Source organism: Callorhinus ursinus, unplaced genomic scaffold, assembly GCF_003265705.2.
Source record: "Callorhinus ursinus isolate GAN/ISIS: 27379988/994484 unplaced genomic scaffold, GSC_fseal_2.0 scaffold7, whole genome shotgun sequence".
Taxonomy (NCBI): Eukaryota; Metazoa; Chordata; class Mammalia; order Carnivora; family Otariidae; genus Callorhinus; species Callorhinus ursinus.
Genome location: NW_027397069.1, coordinates 26,801,516 through 26,824,287, shown reverse-complemented (window position 1 = coordinate 26,824,287; position 22,772 = coordinate 26,801,516). Strand labels below are relative to the sequence as shown.

Genomic DNA, 22,772 nt, shown 5'->3' with positions numbered 1-22,772 from the left:
ACTCGACTGTTGTTTTGCTTATTTCTTGTCCTGTGGAGAGCTGTATGTCTGGACATTACAGCTGTAATAGCATTATCAAAAAACTGAGTGGCTCGTACAGGTGATTGTGAGCAGCATGATGTTCCGGGTATTGTTGTGGGAATGTAATGAGGAGAGTGTAGTCCACTTTCAAGGACTGATTAATGAAATGAAGCAATACAATGAATCTGAAAGATAAAATACAGTTTAAAATAGCATGCTATCTATAAATAGTCTCCAAGAGTCAAAGAATGTGTATCATGTTTGGAATCCTCCTTGATTCCTTAGCTACGTCCCCTTGAATAAACCCAAGTTATTATTGAACACCCAGCAGTTCTCCGGCGCAGGTTAATACACATTGTTAGGATAGGGAAACCCATGAATTGATGATATACATATTATACCAAAGAGAAAGATTTGATGTGACTGTTTTAAATCACTCCTCTATTCCCTTTATTTGAGAAAAACAAACCTGTTAAGACTTGTGTCCTGATCATTTCAATAGTCTTGGTAAGCAAGTATAATTTTATGTAAGAAAAAAGTGAAAATGATATCCAATTCACAGAAGCTCATCACTGGGGATGGAAGTTATTACTAAGTTTTTTGTCATTCACAAGTAATCTTGACTACTAAGTATCATTTAAAAATAAGCTTTAGTGAGCTTCAGCTTTGTCTTATTTTTTTTTTTTTTGATCATTTTTATTTTGCTCTTTTAGTACATTTCCCTGTCCTTCTGTTTCAGACTTCAGGTCTAGAGAGTTGAATTAATGACACTTTGTAGTTTAGTTCAGGGTCTGTGATCATGGTACACTAGAATCCTTTTTACTCCCAATCCTTTTTCCACATAAGCAAACAATATGTTTGGTCTGTAGACTTTTGTGTTCTTATAAAATAGGTACTGTTTTCTGTGTACCTGTGCATTACTGTCTTATAAATTTACATATTTTAGATCCCATTTTATGTATGTATTATTTATTTACCAAGCTCTGTTTTATGAAGATTGAACCACGTAGACAAATGGGGTTGTGATAAACATCCTCAAACTTGTCAATGTGTGCCATGGTATATACTTGGGAGTGAGATTGCTGTACCATAAGATATACACACCTTCGTTTTCACCATTAACTACTTGCCAGATTGCCTTCCAGGAGGTTCCCACAGCTACACACTTGCTAGCACTGAACAAGCATTTCTCCTTGTAATTACCTCCTGTCCTCACTGTTGAGGGTGAGTTGTGTCCCTCCAAAAAAGGTATGTTGAAGTTTTAACCCTTAATACTCCAGAATGTGACCTTGTTTAGAAATTTAGTCTTTTTTTTTTTTTAAGATTTTATTTATTTATTTGTCAGAGAGCACGCACAAGCAGGAGGAGTGGCAGGCCTAGGGAGAAGTGGGCGCCCTGCTGAGCAGGGAGCTGGATGCCGGACAATTCAATCTCAGGACCCTGGGATCATGACCTGAGCCAAAGGCAGAGATGCTTAACCAACAAAGCCACCCAGGCATCCCTAGAAATTGAGTCTTTACAGTGGTAATCAAGTTAACATATGGTCATTTTAATCCAATATGATTGCTGTCCTTAGAAAGATGGTAAGTTTGGACACGTAAGAGACACGCCCAGAGGGAAGATAACGATGTGAAGGTGGAAGATTGGAATGATGTGCCTACAAGCTAAGGACACCAAAGATTTACAGCAAACCACCAGAAACTAGGAAGAGGCAAGAAAGAATCCTTCCCTTATAGGTTTCAGAAGGAGCATGGCCCTGCCAACACCTCGATTTCTGACTTTCACACTTTAGAAGTGTGAAACAATAAATTTCTGTTTTCTAAGCTGCTCAGTTTGTGGTAGTTTGTTATAGCAGCCCTAGCAGGCTAATACACTCCTCATCACTGATATTATCCAACTTTGTAATTTTTGCCAATCTCACTGGTGTAATGTGGTATCTTAGATGTGTGTGTGTGTGTGTGTGTGTGTGTGTGTTTTGGTGACACCAGCAGTCAAGTTAGTGATCCAGTAAAGAAACACCTGAGGCATAATTCTGAAAGTCCTTGACTGCAGTCTTTAAAGAAAATGAGGTCTCTCAGATTTCGTGATCTAGATCCCTACTGAGTAGAAGAGAGGGAGAATACTAACCCACACAGAGAATCATATTCTCTTTAAGGGGTGACATAGTAACCCTCAAAAACTGTCTCAGGTTTTAATATGCATTTCTAGAATTAAAAATAAGATTGAGCATCTCTTCATATACCTGTTTGGGTTTCAAATATCTTCTGTATGGCCTTCACCTACTACTTCTGTTCTATGAGGTCTTTTCTTTGAAAAGAAAGTCTTTACTTTGATGTCACATTCATCCATTCTTATTTTATATTTAAGTATTTTGTGGTTCCTTAAACCATGAAGATATTCTTCTATATATTCTTTTGATACCTTTATAACTTTACATTCACATTTGGGTAATTAATCCATTTGGATTTTATGTTTGAGGTCGTAGTATGGTATGAGGTAGTAGTCAGCCTTTCCCAGCACTGGTTTTTTTCTTCCAGTTTTCCCAGTACCATATATGGCATCATCTAGTCCTGTTTTTGTTGCTTCCTTGAACATGTATCAAGGTCCATATATACACAAGTTGTCTATTGTGTCTGTATCAATATCACTGTGTGTTTTCTTTAGTTGACTTTGAGCTATGTCAAATCTTAGGTGGTGTGAATCTCTTCTTTCTGCAGTATTTCAAGGTTGATTTTGCTTATTTGTCAACTTGCATTTTTTCACACAAACTTTGGAATTAGTTTAGAGAGTCCTTCAAGTAATCCAGGTAGGATTTGCTTGAAGTTGCCTGAGTTTCTAGATCAGTGTGGGGGAGAATTGGCATCTTAACAGTTTTATCCCATCTGTGAGCAGGGTTATTTCTTTATTTTTCAAGTTTTTAACATATTCCTTTAATATGTTTTAAAAATTATGGATGCAGTTCTTACATATCAGGTTAAGTCTAGGAATTTCATAGTTTTTTGCTGCTCTGTGTGGTATTTGATTCAATGATGTCTTCTAATTTAATGCTGACATTAAATTAGTGTTGACAAATGTGACAGAAGTTTGTCTTTAACTTGGGAACTCAATTCTCTCATTAGTTTTTAGGGTTGATTGATTTTTCCCTGCAGATAATCAGATCATCTCCAAATAATGACAACTTTATCTCTTTCCCTCCAGTCTTACATATATATATATATATATATATATATATATATATATATATATATACACACACACACACTCACACACACACACACACACACATACATACATACATACACACTTACATTTGTCAGGATCCACAGCATGATGTGGTATCTTTGACTTGTTCTTATCTTAATAGGAATTCAGAAAAGATTCCTCTTTTCTACTATTGTATATGCTCTAGTTTGGGGTATATAGTATCAAAAATCAATTGAGTACTTTCTTCTATTTCTGACTTTGAGAGTATTTATCATAATCAGATGTGGAATTTCATCACATACATTTTTGGCATCTTTTAAAGTTATGTGTTTTTTTTCCCTCTAATTCATTTATGTGGTGAAATATACTGATAGATATTCTAATATTAAGCTACCCTTGTTTTTTTGGAATAAATACTTTGTGATGATGATTTAAAAAATATTCTGTTAGCTTTTTTACTGTATATTTTTCTAAGATTTTTCTCATTTATGTTCCTAAGGAATCAGCCCTGAATTTTTCTTTTTTGGGCTTAAGATTTGGAATCAAGATTTTATTAGCCTCATAAAAATGAATTGTGTGGCTGCTTCTCTTATTCTGTCATGTGTGAAAACCATTTAGTATGGGCTTATTTCAGGGAAGGACTGATTAAAAATCCATTTCTTTTTGCATTTATTTTGGTATTTCATATGACTTCAGAAATCTACCCATTCCTTTTAGATTCTCAAATTGTAGTTGATAGTTTATAATATTCTTGTAAAAAAAACTTTGTGTATCCACTGAAAAAAATGTTTATTGAGTGTTATTGAGCACTTGCTGTATTCTAGACAGTATGGTTGGTGGGAGAACAGCAACAAACAAGTAGATAAAAGTCCCTAGCTTCAGGGACTTACGCTTACAAACAAGATGACATTATTAGATCTTTGCCTATTGTCCCATTTGAGACTGTCTTTTATTTATTTTTTTTAAAGATTTATTTATTTATTTATTTGAGAGAGAGAGAATGAGAGAGAGAGAGTACATGAGAGGGGGGAGGGTTAGAGGGAGAAGCAGGCTCCTTTGCTGAGCAGGGAGCCTGATGTGGGACTCGATCCTGGGACTCCGGGATCATGACCTGAGCCTAAGGCAGTCGCCCAACCAACTGAGCCACCCAGGCGCCCTTGAGACTGTCTTTTAGTCATTGTAGTCCTTTCTTAAAAATCTCACCACATTATCCAGGGGCATGTGGATGTTACTGATCATTTCAGGAAAGAGTTGTGGTTTTGTCTACTTCTTTTTTTGGTATGCATACAGGCACTTCATTGTTTCTGCCCTTCTCTTCAATATCAGTCTTACCTTTTGTTTCTTGGTTTTTACTCGACTCTTATTTTCTAACTACTTAAATCGTTAGCTGATGGGTATAGCGCTTAAGTTACTGCCCTGGGAGACTTACTGCATCTTGCCCCTTCTCTTCTCTCAGTGTCTTGTCTTTTACTGTTTGGTTTTTTTCAGATCCCTGCTCACCAGTGGGATCGGAGCAACCTGGCCTCAGGAACTGTAGAGGAGGTCACATGCTGTGCCATAAGGAGAAGGAGCCTTCCTTCCTAAATATCGCTCTATAGTTTGTTACGGTTTCTGCCTTTAGAAACCCATTCGGTGGAGGTTTTGTGATTTTTATTTCTGAGTCCTCCTCCTGAGTAGTAGAAGAGATGCTTTATCCTTGTCAGGAGTTTCAGGTGGGGTATAGGGTTGGCTGAGAACAGGTACTTTGCCAGTGGAATTTAGAATGTCAGAAGTGTGGAGTCCCCAGGAGGAGAGTTAGTTAATGCAAGACCATGGCCATTTTTATAGACTTGTATTTTCACATTTTGTCTTCTCACTGTGTGCTCTAAATCTCTTATTCTAAGAAGTTTTGATTATTCTCTCCAGCAGCAATTCTTCTATGTATTATTCTGCTTTATTTTTACCTCTAGTGTCTATATCCGTCTCTTTTAAAGTAGTAATTTTTGCTTAGCTGTTTCCCATCCTCATGTGGAAACACTTAAAGGGCTGAGACCCTGGCTTTTTCATCTTTGTGTTTCCCATAGTACTGTATATACATAGTAGGTGCCAAAAAAACCCCCAAAAGGTTGAGGTTTATTAAACTAAATATTGTCAAATGCTAATTTTAGAAAAGGTGGCTTCTTGACATTGGACAGCCAAGAATAAAATTTGTATATATATGAAAGTGCTTTGTAAACTACCAGATGTGACCATGAGCAAGTTACTGAACCTTTCTGTATTTTAGTTTTCTTATTGTAAAATGCTTGTAAAACCTTTTTTATGGTGTTCAGAGGATGAGACATGTAAAAAGCTCTTTCGATTAGAGCAATAGAGGAATGCAAAAGATGTGGACACCAGAAGCAAGGAAAAGGGTGAGGTTCTAGAAAAGGTAACACAGACACCATGGGGAGTGCCCGAAGAGTGCCTAGCCACCAGACCCACCTTCCAACCACTGCCACCTTCTCCTCTGTTGGCCAATCCAGGAGGCACGGAAACTTCCCTCTGCTGGGACTGTCACGTTCCAAATGTATCTGCACTTGAAGCCCATGATTCCTGTCTCTTTTCTTTTTCCTTTACCTTTTTCTTTTCTTTTCATTTCCTTTTCCTTTCTTTCAAGATTTTATTTATTTATTTGAAGAGAGAGAGAGAGAACAAAAGACAAAGCGCATGGCGAGCCTGGGAGCGCATGGGCTAGGGGAGGAGCAGAGAGGGAGGGAGAAGGAGGGAAAGAATCTCAAGCAGACTCCCTGCTGAGCTCAGAGCCAGGTGAGGGGCTGGATCTCAGGACCCTGAGGTCATGACCTGAGATGAAACCAAGAGTGGGACATTTAACCTGCTGAGCCACCCAGGTGCCCCAATTCCCATCTCTTTCCATGCTTTATTTTTATTTTATATTTTAACAACTTTGTTGAGGTATAATTTGCATCCTGTAAAATCCTGTGCTTTATTGAAGATTCTTAAGTCTCCCCCCTGACGACACTGTTGTAATAACATAGGGTTACTTTTATAGGTGAACAGTCTTATTTTTTTTTAAGTGGGTGTGCTTTTTTGCCACTGGAAATTGTGAATTATAAATATTTTTATATGGAATTTATAACTTCAAATTCTTATTCTCCTGCCATTTTAAATTTTCTTCTTTTGTTTTTAAAGTTCTTTTCTACTTGCCATTTTAATGTTAAGTAAAGAGTGACAGGTTTTTCTGTTTGTTTTTGTTTTTGTTTTTGTTTTTTTTAGTTTTTAAAATTACATTTGTTTCGGGTGCCCAACATAGTGATGTGACAAGTCTGTATGTGATGCGGGGCTCACCGTCTGTCACCATACAATGCTGTTACAATACCATTGGCTGTATTCCCTATGCTGTACCTATCATTCCCATGACTGATTCATTTCGTAACTGGAAGCCAAGATCTCCCGCTTCCCTTCACCCATTTCTCCCATCCCCACCTTCACTGTCCCCTCTGCTAACCACCAGTTTGTAAAAGTGACACAGTTTAACTGAGTGGCTACTCATGTCTGACCTTGACTCACCCTTAACCATATGTTAAACTAAATCTCTTAATGTTCAAAAAGTTCTTTTGTGTGGTACTCATGGAATTTTTAGAAACTGATCATTTAACAAGCACTATATAATTTTCATCTGTTTCCTTGCTTTCTTATTTACCTTTACATTCTTGAAGTGGTGGACCATTTTCACAATTACCCTGTGAAGGCCAGCGAGGAGATGATTAACCCTTGGAAGACCACTGAGCAGAGATGTTGATTTAAGCGTCCCAAGTCCACATCTCTTACATTGCTCTTCATACTTTTAGGCTTATACGGTCCTGTGCGTTCTCATCTGGTCCTTCCAAAACCCCTCTCCCCTATGAGTGGCAGATAAAGTTCCCATTTTATAGATAAGGAAACTGAAGCCCACTTAAGGGACTTCTATATAGCTTCCAAATGGTGGAGCTGAGGGCTCCGTTTTTTTTTTAAATTATTATGTTATGTTAATCACCATACATTACATCATTAGTTTTTGATGTAGTGTTCCATGATTCATTGTTTACGTATAACACGCAGTGCTCCATTCAGTACATGCCCTCCTTAATACCCATCACCAGGCTAACCCATCCCTCCACCCCTTTCCCCTCTAGAACCCTCAGCTCCGATTTTAATCTAATGTCATTTATAGATTGAGTATATTTTCCCATGTTGTTCTTCTAGTTCTTAATTAAAAGAATAAGTAAAGTTTTTTAATTGTCAAATTTAACTCAGTAAGTATTTACTGATTTTCTGGTATATGCCTAGGAGAAAGAAATTATCTTTATGAGGAAACCAGCTGGTTTTTGGGAATAAAAGCAAGTCTTGATCCTGTTGGTAAAGGAGGGGAACCTCTTATTAATTCCCTTTAATTACCCCCAACCGTTTTTTTTTTCCTTCTGGAAGTTTTCTGATTTTGATTAATCCTGAGAGTTTAAAGGAGTGTTGGTAGCATCCTCTAGCTAAACAGTGCCTTTAAAGTGACAGGTGTGCCAAGTTTTCCATTTGCTGTCGATGCTGATAGTAACAGATAAATGACCTACATTATGGAGGGGGCAAGAATACTGATTATTACTAAGGAGCTTTTGAGTTATCCTTCATGACTATATGTATGGTTTACCTGATTCTAGGAAATGTAATAATTTTGTTCTCGTTGCTAAATATAAGACTTAGCTATCGAAGATTTTCTCTGAGATATCTGTATTTTATTTATTTTATTATTTTTTTGGAGCTATCTATATTTTAAATTCAGATTTGTAAAATGTTTAGTCAGAGTTCAGGCATACTTTTGATTGCTTTTTATATTACATGCTTTTTTTTTAAAAAAGATTTTATTTATTTATTTGACACAGAGAGAGAGAGAGAGAGACAGCAAGAGAGGGAACACAAGCAGGGGGAGTGGGAGAGGGAGAAGCAGGCTCCTGGCTGAGCAGGGAGCCCGATGCAGGGCTCAATCTCAGGACCCTGGGATCCTGACCTGAGCCGAAGGCAGACGCATAACGACTGAGCCACCCAGGTGCCCCTATATTACATGCTTCTTTAATATAACTTAAAGTTCAGTTTTGGATTTAAATTTTGGAGCTTTAATATGCTTTAAATATCAGCCAAATGCTAAGTGTAAGATTAAATGGATTTAGATTTACCTTTAATTGTCTTTAATCATTTACAAAATGTTACACTGAGGGAAACAAGATAAAGACACTGCATACTGTTAAAAGGTAAAAACAGCAACAGGATTAACTGCAGCAATAACAAAAATTCTTCCTGAGGTGTAATGAAAAAAAAGTGATAAAATTTATTGTATTACAAATTTAATTACTGCTTTTTTCTTTAAGAAACAAAACAGGACTAGGCGGCTGAGTGGCTCATTTAGTTAAGTGTCTGCCCTCAGCTCAGGTGTCCCAGGATCCAGTCTTGCATTGGGCTCCCCACTCATTGGAGAGTCTGCTTCTCCCTCTGACCCTCCCCTCTTTTGTGCTTTCTTGCTCTCTCTCTCACTTTCTCTCTCTCAAATAAAAAAAATCTTAAAAAAAAAAAGAAAACAGGACTTCTAAATATTTAGAACATAAAAACCTCTTATGTTTCAAAAATCTTGTGAAAGCATCAGTGCTAATGATGAATGGTGGTATATTTTAGTTCGGGGGCCATTTCTGGTCTTTGTGTCAAATTTTTAAGATCTAAAACATGTCTGTATCACTTGTTATAAAATTAGAAAAATTTGCATGATTTTTTTAATGTAAACTAATTGGAGTTACAGAAGGACTAAATTTTTTTTTCTAACTAAAAGAAAAAAAATGACTAAAGAAAAAATGAATATCTTTGTCCCTGTGTATTCACATCTAGAAGTTAATATATGCCAAATGAATTTTTTTTTTTTTTTTTTTTTTTTTTACTAACGGCATGATACGTTTAGAATCCAATAACAAAGTTGATTTTAATTTAGATAACTTCTGGTCCTTGAAAGGATCTTTCTAAATATCTTCATAAGGCAACAATAGATATATGTGTTTCTGCTTCTAAGTTCTTGGGAAAAATTTGTTTCATAGTTGATAGCTGAAAAATATTTCCAACTAGGAAAAAAGCTTACATCTCTCATTTATGTTTAGTGACTATGAAAATTTAAAAGTGTTTGACTTCTAATTCTTATTGAATTCAGCATGCTGTGTAAAATAAGTACTCCAGATTAGACACAGTGCTAGAGTAAAATAAGTTTATCGACTTTGAAAATATATGTTTTTTAGGATTGACTATTTCCTAGACTTTTTTTCAGCTAGTTTCTTTCCAGAAATTCCCTTGATACTCTTCCCTGTACCAAGATTCTTTCTCTAGTGCTGTTTTCTGTGATATTTGCTCTCTCCAGTGGTGCCTCAGATTATTTTGTTTTTATATTTGGCAAATGGGATTTGGGGATGGGGAAAGATGAATGTGAGAAGTCTGTCAATGAATTCTTAAATGGTTTTTAAAAAATATTTATTTATTTGACAGAGAGAGACACAGTGAGAGAGGGAACACAAGCAGGGGGAGTGGGAGAGGGAGAAGCAGGCTTCCGTCTGAGCAGGGAGCCCGATGCGGGGCACGATCCCAGGACCCTGGGATCATTACCTGAGCAGAAGGCAGACGCTTAATGACTGAGCCACCCAGGCACCCCTTAAACGTTGTTTTTTAATCTAAAAGGTTGCTTGATTTTAATTTTACTATTCAGGTTGGCTAAGAGAACATAAGAATGTGACCTCTTATCAAGTTGGGCTTCTTGCTTTCTATAGAATTACAAAGAAATGTTTTCTAGTCCTTAAGATCCACCTTAATATAGTTAAACATTTAGAGTGGATTATATACTTATGGATCTCATAATCCCCATCTTTTATACATTATATGTTCATAGTACAAAATTAGTATAATTTTCTTTCTTTTTTAAAGATTTTATTTATTTATTTGACAGAGAGAGACAGCGAGAGAGGGAACAGAAGCAGGGGCAGTGGGAGAGGGAGAAGCAGGCTTCCCGCTGAGCAGGGAGCCCGATGTGGGGCTCGATCCCAAGACCCTGGGATCATGACCTGAGCCGAAGGCAGATGCTCAACGACTGAGCCACCCAGGCGCCCCTGTATAAGATGATTTTCTGCAGCCAACTTGGCAAGCCTTATTTTTTTTAAAGATATATTTATTTATTTTAGAGAGAGCGCAAGAGAAACACGTGTGCATGTGAGTGGGGAGAGAGGCACAGGGAGAGGGAGACAAAGAATCCTCAAGCAGATTCCCCACTGAGCATGGAGCCCATTGTGGGGCTTGATTCCAAGACCCTGAGATCATGACCTGAGCTGAAATCAAGAGCTGGCCACTTAACGGACTGAGCCACCCAGGTGCCCCAAGCCTTATTTATATGATCATACCTGAGGTGTCCTAAAGCTGGTATTACCCCCATTTAAATTAGCATAGGGCGCCTGGGTGGTTCAGATGGTTAAGCGTCTGCCTTCAGCTCAGGTCATGATCCCAGGGTCCTGGGATCGAGTCCGGCATCGGGCTCCCTGCTCCTTGGGAGCCTGCTTCTCTCTCTCTCTCTCTCCCCGCCCCCCGTCTCTCATGAATAAATAAATAAATAAAATCTTTAAAAAAATTTAAAAAATTAGCATAATGATATGAAGGTCAGATATGTGTGTAGAATGAAAATTTTTAAATATTGTTTGTTTTTGAGGAAATAGAAAGGCTATTATGAATTAAATGCTTCATAGTTTTAAATTTGTTTTCATGCTCTTGGGTAGAATATATTAGATTTTTTAGTAATTTCTTTAGAAATTTAAAGCTTTTTGAAAATTCTCATTTTTTTTGAAGATTTTATTTATTTTGAGAGAAAGAGAGGGGGAGGGAGGGCCAGAAGCAGAGGGAGAGAGAGAATATCAAGCAGACTCCATGCTTAGCAGGGAGCCCCACATGGGGCTTGATCTCACAACCCTGAGATCATAACTTGAGCCGAAATCAAGAGTTGGATACTTAACCGACTGAGCCACCCAGGTGCCCCCTCAAATGTTTTAGTGTAAATTTTAGAACTAGTTAAAGTTCAGAAACAAATCTGTTCTGATAGTTTCTTTTCCTGTTTTAAAGGCTATGATTTCTTTTCCATAGCTTAGTAATTTTTCCTTATATATTTTAGATATTTGTGGGGCACCTGCATGGCTCAGTTGGTTAAGCATCTGCCTTCGGCTCAGGTCATGACCCCAGGGTCCTGGGATAGAGCCCTGCATCGGGCTCCTTGCTCAGCGGGGAGTCTGCTTCTCCCTCTCCCTCTGTCTCCCTCCACCCCCCCCCAGCCCCACTTGTGCTCTCTCTCTTTTTCAAATAAATACATCTTTATTAAAAAAGTTCATATTTTGGATATTTGCAAGTCGTCATTTAGATATTTATAAACTTTATATGATGAGATTTACTTTTGGATTGTTATTTTATGAATTAATTTTATTTACTTTATTACTTTATTAAATAAGTCTTATTCTGAATGTATTAAATAACTTAATAGAGTTCTAATTCAGAAGCATTTTTTATCTACCTGGCCTATATTTTATGAGTTCTATAGCTATTCAGTGTTGGTGGCTAGAAACCAGATATCCATATGGTAGGGATTTCTACAAGTGTTGATTGTTACTCAACTAAATGTATAATTTTGATTTAAGATTCTATTTTCCAGGTAATGAAAAGTGTTAGAGGATATTTAGATTAAAACATCATAAAGTATTAGGACTTTTTTCCCCATTGTTTGTTGTAAGAATGTTCTAATGTGTTTCTGTCTTAATTTGGAGTCAAAATTTAAAACATTTTTTTAAGTTGGTAATTTTTTTGTTATTGATATAGAGCATGCTTACAATTTACAATGAAATACGTTTTTTAAAGAAATATTTTTTCTTTAAAAAAAAACAAAATTTTTTTTGTTCATTTGAAAGAGAGACACAGAACAAGAGAGAGAGAGAGCAGGAGCAGTGGGGAGGTGCAGAGGAAGAGGGAGAAGCAGACTCCCTGCTGAGCAGGGAGCCCGACTTGGGGCTCGATCCCATACAGTTTTTTGACACCCAGGCGCCCCATCGATCCCATACATTTTAAAATTTGATAACAGGGGTGCCTGGGTGGCTCAGTCGTTAAGCATCTGCCTTCGGCTCAGGTCATGATCCAAGGGTCCTGGGGTTGAGCCCCACATCAGACTCCCTGCTCCGTGGGAAGCCTGCTTCTCCCTCTCCCACTCCCCCTGCTTGTGTTCCCTCTCTCGCTGTGTCTCTCTCTGTGAAATAAATAAATAAAATCTTTAAAAAAATAAAAAAATAAAACTTGATAACAGACTGGTTTATATTTGGAAGTTGGATATTACTATGGATAATTTTTAATTTTTATTTTTCAAAATGAGATTTCCCCAATGTCTTAATTTTTTTTTTTTTTTTTGGTTAGGATTTAGAAACTTCAAAAAGTAGAAACCTTCCTAAAGTGTTCTCATTTCTGCTCTTAATTCTAGAATGAGGTGGTGTGCTCAGGGAATTGCCCCAAGTTTGGAATAGCTGAACCTTACAGGGGCAACTGGGCACCAGAGGGAATCATGTAAAGCAGATGTGGGCTCTGAGACCCCTTTTTTGGGAGGGGTCTACCAGTTCAAAACTATTTTTAAAACAATACTAAGATTTTATTTGCCTTTTCTTGCTCAATCTCTCAAGTGTATGCAGCGAATTTTCCAGAGGCTACATGATCTGTGATGACATCATTGCTCTCATGTTTAATGGGATATGCACTTATGGGTTCTTGTATTTGAAAAATTTCTCATTTTAAATTGAATTTTTTAAAGATTTTTTTTAAGATTTTATTTTTTAAGCAATCTCTATACCCAACGTGCAGCTCAAACTCACAACCCCAAGCTCTAGAGTCGCACGCTTCACTGACTGAGCCAGTCAGGCGTCCCTCACTTTAAATTTCTAAAACGACAAATACTGATAGGTCAGCCTTACATAAACAAGAGCTTTCTGGGGCCTTCAATAATTAAGAGTATAAAGGGGTCCTGAGGCCCAAAACTCTGAGAATGCTGTTCTAAAGAGTTTGGATTTTATCTCGAGTGTGGTAGGGAGTCATTGAACGACTTTTGCAAGAGGTTGACATGATCAGTATTCTTAGCGTGGCTTGTGATGTGAAACACGAAGTTTTGGGGGCCAGAGAGACTAGTTAAACAGCTATTTCTATAATTCAGGAGAGATGTGAGGGCTCAAGCTACTTTTTGTTGAGATAGATGTGGTAGTGCCAAAAGACCCAAAGGAGGTAGAATTCGTTGTCCTGGGAGGGGTTGAATGGGAGGAAGATGTCCAGCTCACTCCCAGGTTTCTGATGTGGGATGCTGTGTGCTATTATGAGCCGAGTGGATGTGTAATTTTTTTTCAGCATTTTAAAGGTAATGTGTGTGTGTCTGCCCACCCCTCCCACCCTGCAAAGATGAATGAATGAATGAATGAATGAATGAATGTTTCACTGTTTTGTGGCTTTTATTGCCCCGATGAGAAGTAACTTGTAATTCAAATCAGTGCACTACACCATGCAATGTGGCATTTTTCTCTGCTTTCAAGATTTTCTGGTTCCAGTTAGTTTCTAGCACTTTGACTCTGATGTGCCCATGTGTCACGTTCTTTGTACATACCCTGCTTAGTAGGATTTGCTTATCTTCTTGACTCACTCCTGGTTTGTAACCCTCCTGGAAGCTTCCCTGGTGTAATCTGAATTTGGCCCCTGTACTCAGAGGGCAGGGAGACCAGAGAAAGAGGCAGGCCACTCCCCAGCTGGGCAGGTGGCAGTTTTAATAAGCAAAGAGAACTTACATATGAGTCTTGTATTGGGCAGCGTGAGATGTGTAGATCCCTGTACCTACCTGCCAAATCCTGAAAGTGTATAAAGAGGCCTTAACTGCGTTCAGTTACATATACTGTTCAGTCACAGCACAGTCTCAGGACTGTGTCCTTGGAGCACTCTCTGAAGCAGGAGAGGCAAGCAAAGGCCACATTCCAAGGACGGGGAGGAGCTGAGGAGCCTCCCAGTGCCCAAGCCCAGCTTATGGGCCCTTTGAGGTCACATCTTTTTGATGGCACTCCTCAACAATCACCAAACACCTTTCCCAAATTTTGAGAAATTTTGGCCAGTATCTGGCCAAATGTTTTTTCTGTTCCATTCTCACTCTCTTTTTTTCTGGGACATCGGTTGCAATTGTTATCCAGTTATGTTAGACATTTTAATGTTGTTCCACAGATGCCTAGAATTCACTTTTTTTTAAATGTTTTATTTATTCATGAGAGTCAGAGAGAGAGAGAGAGAGAGACAAGCAGAGGCAGAGGGAGAAGCAGGCTCCCCGCCTAGCAGGGAGCCCGATGCGGGACTCGATCCCAGGACCCTGGGATCATGACCTGACCTGAAGGCAGACGCTTAACCATCTGAGCCACCCAGGTGCCCCTAGAATTCACTTTGCAATCTTCCATCTTTCTGTTCTTTAGATCGAATAATTGATATTGATCCATCTTTAATGTGTCCTCAATATCTTCAGCGAGTTCACTGACTTTTCTTTGTCATCTCCATTCTGCTGTTAATCCCACCCAGTGAAATTTTTATTTCCGATACTTAATTTTTCGGTCCCTGAATTTTCATTTGGCTCATTTATTGTCATTGTTCTTCAGTTTCATAGCTTATATTTCTCTGCTGAGATTTTCTTTCAGTGTTACGAGCATTTTTGCTTTCTATACTCTAGTGTTGGAATGAGAGCTGCTTCAAAATGCTTGCTAATTAGAGCATCTGGAACATCTTGGAGTCTCCCTTGACTGTCTTTTCCCTTGTGAATAAGCCCCTGTTTCATGGTTCTTTTATGTCAAGTAATTTGGATCATATCCTGGATGTTATAAATAAGTTGTGGAAACTCTTAGTTCTGTTACATTTTGCCAAAAAATGTTTGTTTGGGTTTTGTTGTTGTTGTTGAACCAGGCACTTAATTTGGCTGCAAATTCTGTTTTCTCTGCAGTGATGACAGCTTAGCTCTCACTTCACTTGGTCTTGGCCGTAGCTGCGGCCCTTGGAGCCTGCCTGCACGTCTGTGCTTCGGAGCCATGTAGAGATTTGGGAGGAGTTTTGATGATTTCCTCTCTCTAGCCCTCTCTTGCTTGGCATTCTGCTTTCATTTTCCAGTTACTGTGGTTGCCCTGGACGCTGTTCTCTAGTTCTGAAGCCCAATGAGACTGTGGGTTTTTTACCAGAATTTTCGGCATGTGCCTGGTATAGACAGGGGCCTTCTGTCAGGCTATCAACCCTAACAACTGAAAACTCATCTGGTGTAGTTCTGTCATCCACATATCGACTCCCCTCCAGTGATTGCCTGCTTTGATCTGCTCTCCAGTGCCTTTAAATACTATTTTTTAAAAAAATATATGTTAATCCTGAGTTTATAGTTCTTGGGTTTTTTTTTTTTTTTTTTAAGATTTTACTTATTTATTTGAGAGAGCGGGAGATAGAGCACAGGGGGAGAGGGAGAGGGAGAAGCAGACTCCCTGCTGAGCAGGGAGCCCGACACGGGGCTCGATCCCAGGACCCTGAGATCATGATCTGAGCTGAAGGCAGACGCTTAATGGACTGAGCCACTCAGGCGCCCCCTGAATTCATAGTTCTTATTTGTGGGAGAGTTGGTCCGATAGGAGCTACTTGGCCATCCATGAAGTGGAATCATATTGTGTTGACATTATTAACTGAGAGAGAGAGAGAGATTATAGAAAGACAACGTAATTCACTGAATTTAATTTTGGCCATGTTGAGTATGATGTTAGCCAACATGGATTTCTCCCCCAAGTGGTGGTTATGGAAGTGGGACTCCTAGACGTGAAGTTTGGGCTGCAGATACAGATTTGGAACCTGTAAGCCTACCGATGCCGACTGAGGTCATATGGATGAATAAGGGAGGAGTGTTTTGAATGAGAGGATTGACCTGAAGTCATAACCCTGAATTCATAGCCATGTTTAAGAGGTAGGCATAGGAAGAAGAGCCCAGGAAGGAGATAAAAATGTAAGTGGAGTAATTTGTAAAGAAAAATTGTTACAGAAACTAAGCAAGTGGTCAGCAGTTCTTTTTTTTTTTTTTAAAGATTTTATTTATTTGAGAGAGAGAGAATGAGAGATAGAGAGCACGAGAGGGAAGAGGGTCCGAGGGAGAAGCAGACTCCCCGCTGAGCAGGGAGCCGGATGTGGGACTCGATCCTGGGACTCCAGGATCATGACCCCAGCCGAAGGCAGTCGCTCAACCAACTGAGCCACCCAGGCGCCCCTGGTCAGCAGTTCTTAACCTAGGATCTGCTGATCCAGTTGGCTTAGGATTCGGTTTCAGGAGGTTTCTGGACTCTCTCTACAGTGTAGGTGTGTATGAATTTTCTAGGGAGCAGGTTTACAGCATTCGTCAGCTTTCCAAACAGGTCTGTGACCCACAAAGAGTTAAATGTTGAAATAAACAGTATCAAAGTTCAGAAAAATGAATGAGAACCACTAGTGGCTTCATTAGAGCAATTTCAGAGTGAAGGTGGAAAACCAATTGGAGTTCACTGCAAAGTAAATTGGAGACGCAGAGGTAGTGATAGGGAGTGTAGAATTCGCTTTCAGGAAGTCTGGATGATAAGGTGAGGAGAGATTGCTCCATAGAGGGGAATGAGATTAAGAAAAGCATAGCATTGCCCTGCCTGGCCTCATCTATCACAGGCCATCCTAGCCCTTTTGTGCTTATGCACTGAGTCTTCTAGTTTGTGAAAACCGCTCTTGTGAAAAGCCAGGGGCTGCTTGTGTGGGCAGGCATGCATGCGTTCACAGCTTCGGATCCCAAAGAGGTTATGAGATCCGTGACAGCGAGGACTTCTTTTTTTTTTTTTTTTCTCCTGTATTTTGGGTGTTCTTTCCGTATAGCACTGTGTATTATACTCTGCTGATAGTAAAGGCTTACTGTGGCTCACTGGCAGAGGTCTCGGGGTATGGGATAGGGCCACGCGCTGGTGGAAACAGGCGTCTGTGCCAAGGGTGGAGAAAACGTCTCTGGCGCAGGGTTACTCTTACAGCTGCGCCCGGATGTCCTCGGGTCCCTGGAGGGACTGCAGGCTGCTCTACACTATGTCGGCTTGACTTCCTAAGGTTGACCCTTTAGAGGCCCTTAGAACAGGGAAAGGCCTTAGACCTTTGATCAGGAGAAGTAGGGAGGAATGGAATATACACACCTCCCACCCCTTTTTGGGCTTTATTTCTTAATAGGAGAGAAGTGTGATTAGATGGGTAGACACTTGGCTGAACTAATGTGGGAATCCGAAAGGTAGCCTTAGGTAGGGAAATTGAGATTTTGTAGCTTTCTGAGCTCATCCTGATGTCTTTAAGTTAAAAGACAGTTTGTAGGGGCGCCTGGGTGGCTCAGTCGTTAAGCGTCTGCCTTCGGCTCAGGTCGTGATCCCAGGGTCCTGGGACCGAGCCCCGCATCGGGCTCCCCGCTTCGCGGGAAGCCTGCTTCTCCCTCTCCCACTCCCCCTGCTTGTGTTCCCTCTCTCGCTGTCTCTCTCTCTGTCAAATAGATAAATAAAATGGATGAACATATTGCATCAAAGATTAAATGGAAGTGAATCCCCCACCAACCTTCAATTATAGTAGAAAATTGTTAAAAAAATGAATCTGCTGGGGCGCCTGGGTGGCTCAGTTGGCTAAGCGTCTGCCTTCGGCTCAGGCCGTGATCTCAGGGCTCTAGGACTGAGACCTGCACTGGGCTCCTCAGCGGGGAGTCCGCTTCTCCCTCTCACTCCCCTTCTGTCCTCTCCACCCCCCTCTCTCTCAGATAAATAAGATCTTTAAAAAAAATAAATCTGCAGTGGGCTCCATTTGTGGTAAAGACATTTTGGACCTCACGCTTTTAAGGTGCTTTGCTAAGGAGTAAAATATATCAAATCGGCTTTGGAGTTACAGTTCCATAGCCAGCCTCCTGCTATCCTCACCTCTGTGAAGGCCCTGTGTAACCTTCAGTTGCCACTGTTTGGTGGGGAAAACGCAGTTCAACTGTGGGTAGTGGGTGAAAAATAAATCAGATGGCTTCTGAGAAATAGTGCTTTAGGGAGCCTCCATTTTTCATATATTAATTTTTAAGAGTATGAATGGAAACATAATATATACACTATTCCTTGGTTTTGGTACTTAATATAGCTTGACTACATTTATGTATTGACATATAAAAGGTTAAAAAATTCTTTACAGTTGCAAAATCTAATATGTGTAATCACTGTATTTTATTCAGTGGATAAACTAGAACTTAATTTAGCCTGTCCTCTTTTGATAGATACTTACATTTTTTTTGGATATTTGTAATAATAAGCAATGCTTCAGTGAATAAAATTGGGCATAGGTCATTTTGCATAATTGTAGGATTGTTCCCAGCTGTTGAATTTTGGTGTTTCCTTTCTGAGGGTCTGCCAGCTTATGATGCCACCAACCACAAAAGAGAGGGTCTGTACCCCTATTGTTATTCTTTGTTAGAAAGAAGAAGATGGTATCTTATAGTTTTGATTTTGTATTTATCTGTGTTTAAGAGCAATTTCTATCTTTTCTATTAACTCCTGATAGCCCCTTCCTCCTTTTTGTTGGAGCTCTTTACTTATTAAGAAGTTTGGCTCTTTGTCTAGTGTGTGAGCTGCAGATATTTGTGTGTGTTGGGGGGGGAGGTGGTGGTTTGTTTTGATTGTGTTTGGTTTTCTATGAACAAAACTTATTTACATGTAATTGAATTTATTAATCATTTCTTTTATGGTTTCTGGTTTTGTATGGTTTTATGGTTTTGTATCTTAGAGACCTTTCTCATTTCTGGAGTATAAAAATTCTTCCAGTTCTATTTAGGTTATTTTGTGGGTTCATCTTGTGTGCTTTAACATCACTGATTTACCTGGAATTAACTTCCATGAAAGGCAGGAGCTATCCATCTAACTTTATTTTTCCCTCTAATGGCTACCCAGGTGATTTCATTTTTTTTTTAAACCTCTACCTAAGGCCGACATTACCAGTTATGAACCTGATATCCATTCTTCCCTCTTCACTGTCTGAACCCTGGTGTTTGTGAAAATGTCAGTAAAGTCTGATGAAAAGATTTGCTCGTGTTGGATATCTTTGTGCTGAGGGTGGCCACGTACCATGGAAGACGATGTGGCTGAGCTTCTAGGAGAGCTGTTGCCTTGCAGGCAAAGAGGGACAGACCGATGCTCACTCTTTGGTCTTACCCTTTCCCTCTTTGCCTGTTTGAATGAAAGTGAAAAGTGTGGATGCCCAGTATTTGTGGCCCATGAAGGAAATCACTGCGAATTACACTTTGAGAAACAACCTTATGGATGCTGTGAACATCAGAGACAAATTTAATGGAAGTAAAAACATTTGTGGAGAAAGTTCCCATCCCTGGCAGTAGAGGTCAGAGTGCTTCTGTGCATAGGTAGTTGGCGAGTTCAAAGCAGAGGGCGGAGAACCGTGGAAGAAAGGAACTACACGGAAGGAAGGACTGAATTCTTAGTTTTCATTTCTTATATGTTGGCTTCTCCAAATTCAACCTAAGAATTGGGGCATACAAAAAACTACTCTGAAATATGATGGCATCTCAGACCAAGTATGTTGGTTTTCTCACTAAGTTTTAGCCTAGGTTTTGAAAGGCAGAGAAAACCCACTCAAATGAAAGAATCTGCTTGGTTTCAGCATAAGGGCAATATCTTTATTTATGTATTTTTCGTTTGGTTTTTTTTTTTTTTTTTGCCAATATCTTGATTTGAGTAGTGGACTAAGTAGTATGCAGTCTTTAAAGAATGGAGATTTTATTGTGAGGAAAATATAAGTAATAATTCATTGACCTACTGGATTAAATCTGCCGGCTTCAGTAAAGTTCATAGTGAGTAGATGGTTTCTGAGTTGATTTCAACTCCCTTTTCTTGTTATTTATAATTTTATCTTCATGTTAAATTGTAATGGAAGTATGTTCAAACATATTTATACCCTGTATTTCCTTTCAGGATAAAATATTTTGTAAGCCAAATTGGAGTTAGGTGAATGATTGTAAAATAAATACTTGTTTAGGAAGTTGGGCTTTATTTTTTTTTTTTTTCAGATTGACACATCTTTTCTAACCGCCCCCCCTCCCACCATCCCACTGTTAGCATTTTCTTTTCATTCCAGAGATAATCTAAACACTCTCTTTTGGAGGATATTCTCTCTTCTATGCTTTTGGAGCCTGAACCAGCAAGATGAATCCGAAGACATCTTTGTGGTTAGAGGCGCTCTCTGAGGTGTGGGTGAGCTCTCTGAGAAAGAGCTCTGTATCTAAATGTTACCCTGCCATTCATTGCTGGAATGCTGTTCTTTAAACAGACAAAGAATGAGTTATTAACTTAGTTGAAGAAGGTGGTTCAATGAGACAGGATGCTTGTAACACACAAAATTGAACAGCATTTTATAAACTGGCTTCCCTGTTCGTAAATGTCTCCCTGTAAAAACACGAACACATGCACACACATAGACACACAGATGGGTATCATTTACACAATGTTTCTTAGAAGAAGCAAAGTCATAATTAAAATGCATGGGGAAATTTACAAACTTTTCCCTAAAACTGCACATGTTTCTGAAAGACTGCATATACAAAATCAGGCTACTGATAGATATGCACTGATAGATGTAGTCACATTCCTGTTAAAAGTGTCCTTGGCATCCCGCCTGGGGCATGGTAAAAGATCAGTAAATGGTGGACTGGATGAATCGAATTATGCTGTCAAGTATAGCATTTTTAAGTATGTGACTTTCTCTAGACTGAGTATTTGACTGATTTCATGAAACAGTGACTGTTGCTACTCATTAATCTTTATGATTGTAAATGTGATTATAGGTACAAAAAAAGATTTTTCAGATCTTGCCCTTTTATATCTAAATTATACACAAAGAAACCAAGCATTCAAGCTGGCTTCTTTGCATTCATATGAATACCTTCTAAGTGTTTTTGACTACAGAGGGAAATGAAGCTGGAGGAAATGTGGCAGGTAATGCAACACCCAGGTTTGGGAGCAAGAATTTGTTAGGTGTTGATTCTCTTTTGAGTTCTGTGAATGTTCCTCTCTTTATATCAATCCACACCTGAAGATTAGGTTTGTCCTGCTCTGGATAAAACATTCCTTATTTAATGCATTCCACAGAGCTACCAACTGAATGTGAAACTCAAACCTTGTTTCACTAGCTAGCAAAAATGAGAAGGCAATGCATTATTAAAGCTTTTAGCCACTTAGAGGGGTGCTAGGTAAATAAGCTGAGGATACCCCGCCTGCCCATTGTTTTTCAAAGAAAACAACTGTTCAGGGGTAGTACTTTCCTGTAATAAGGTGGCAGTTCTTTGGTTGTTACATAGGAGTTTTTCTTAAAAGACTTTTTACTTACTACATGTTTAAAATTCTAACTTGGACTTATAACTTTAAGTCTGTAATTGAAGCTTTTAATATAAAACTGGTGAAGTTTTGTTTCTGGATCAAATTCTGGTAGTGCAGCTTTTATTTTTTTATTATTTTATTTATTTTTATTATTTATTTATTTATTTTTTTTAAAGATTTTATTTATTTGAGAGAGAGGGAATGAGAGAGAGAGCACACGAGAGGGGGGAGGGTCAGAGAGAGAAGCAGACTCCCTGCTGAGCAGGGAGCCGGATGCGGGACTCGATCCCTGGACTCCAGGATCATGACCTGAGCCGAAGGCAGTCGCTTAACCAACTGAGCCGCCCAGGCGCCCACAGCTTTTATTTTTGTGTTGGAGGTAAGAATAACTTACCTTCCTTTCTTAGAAAAAACCTTTAAGACCTTATTTATGGTATAGAATGAGCCCAAGTATATTTTTTTTCCTGGATTTGTTTTTCAAAGATTTTGTTTAATTCAGAAGAGACATAGCTAAGAATATATACACCAAACAGTAATGACGACTCACAGTCGGAGTGATAGCATGGCCCTGGGTGGGAGATACAGACCATGGGAAGTCCTCTCTACAAAAATCTACTCTAATACCTTGGACTAATTAGAGATTCATTCACTTAATGGTTTTTAAAAATTGCAATTATTCTAATCTGGGAGATTTAATCATTGTCATTTAATTCTTACCAGTGTGTGTGATCATATTTTGAATGTACGGGGGCTATGTTTTATATTGATGTTTATAAGGTACTTGATGTTTAGGTATTCATTCAAAATTATTTGAGTACCTACTATGAGTCAGCGACTTTTCTAGATTTCTGAGATATATTAGTGAAGAAACTAGACAAACATATAGAATAATGTGTTAAGTTTATTCCACTGTTCAGCCAAGCTTACTCAGTTTGCTGAAAATCTTTTGGTGGAAATTAGCTAGATGTCCCAATGAAAGGGTTTGCCTTTATTCCTGCAACCTTATTTTTTGAGGATGTTGGCTAATGTGGTTCCACAGAGCAGAGCTCTGCATGAAGACTTTGGGACATGATG

At 39.0% G+C, this 22,772-nt stretch overlaps 1 protein-coding gene and 1 pseudogene across 1 annotated transcript in view; one reads left to right on the top strand and one right to left on the bottom strand.

Annotated features, from left to right (window-relative positions):
* LMO7 (LIM domain 7) overlaps window positions 1-22,772 on the top strand; it is a 192,941-nt gene that overhangs the window by 20,528 nt on the left and 149,641 nt on the right. The window lies entirely within an intron of this gene.
* The window catches only part of LOC141373143 (protein FAM204A-like), a 51,742-nt pseudogene that overhangs the window by 19,013 nt on the left and 9,957 nt on the right, over window positions 1-22,772 (bottom strand).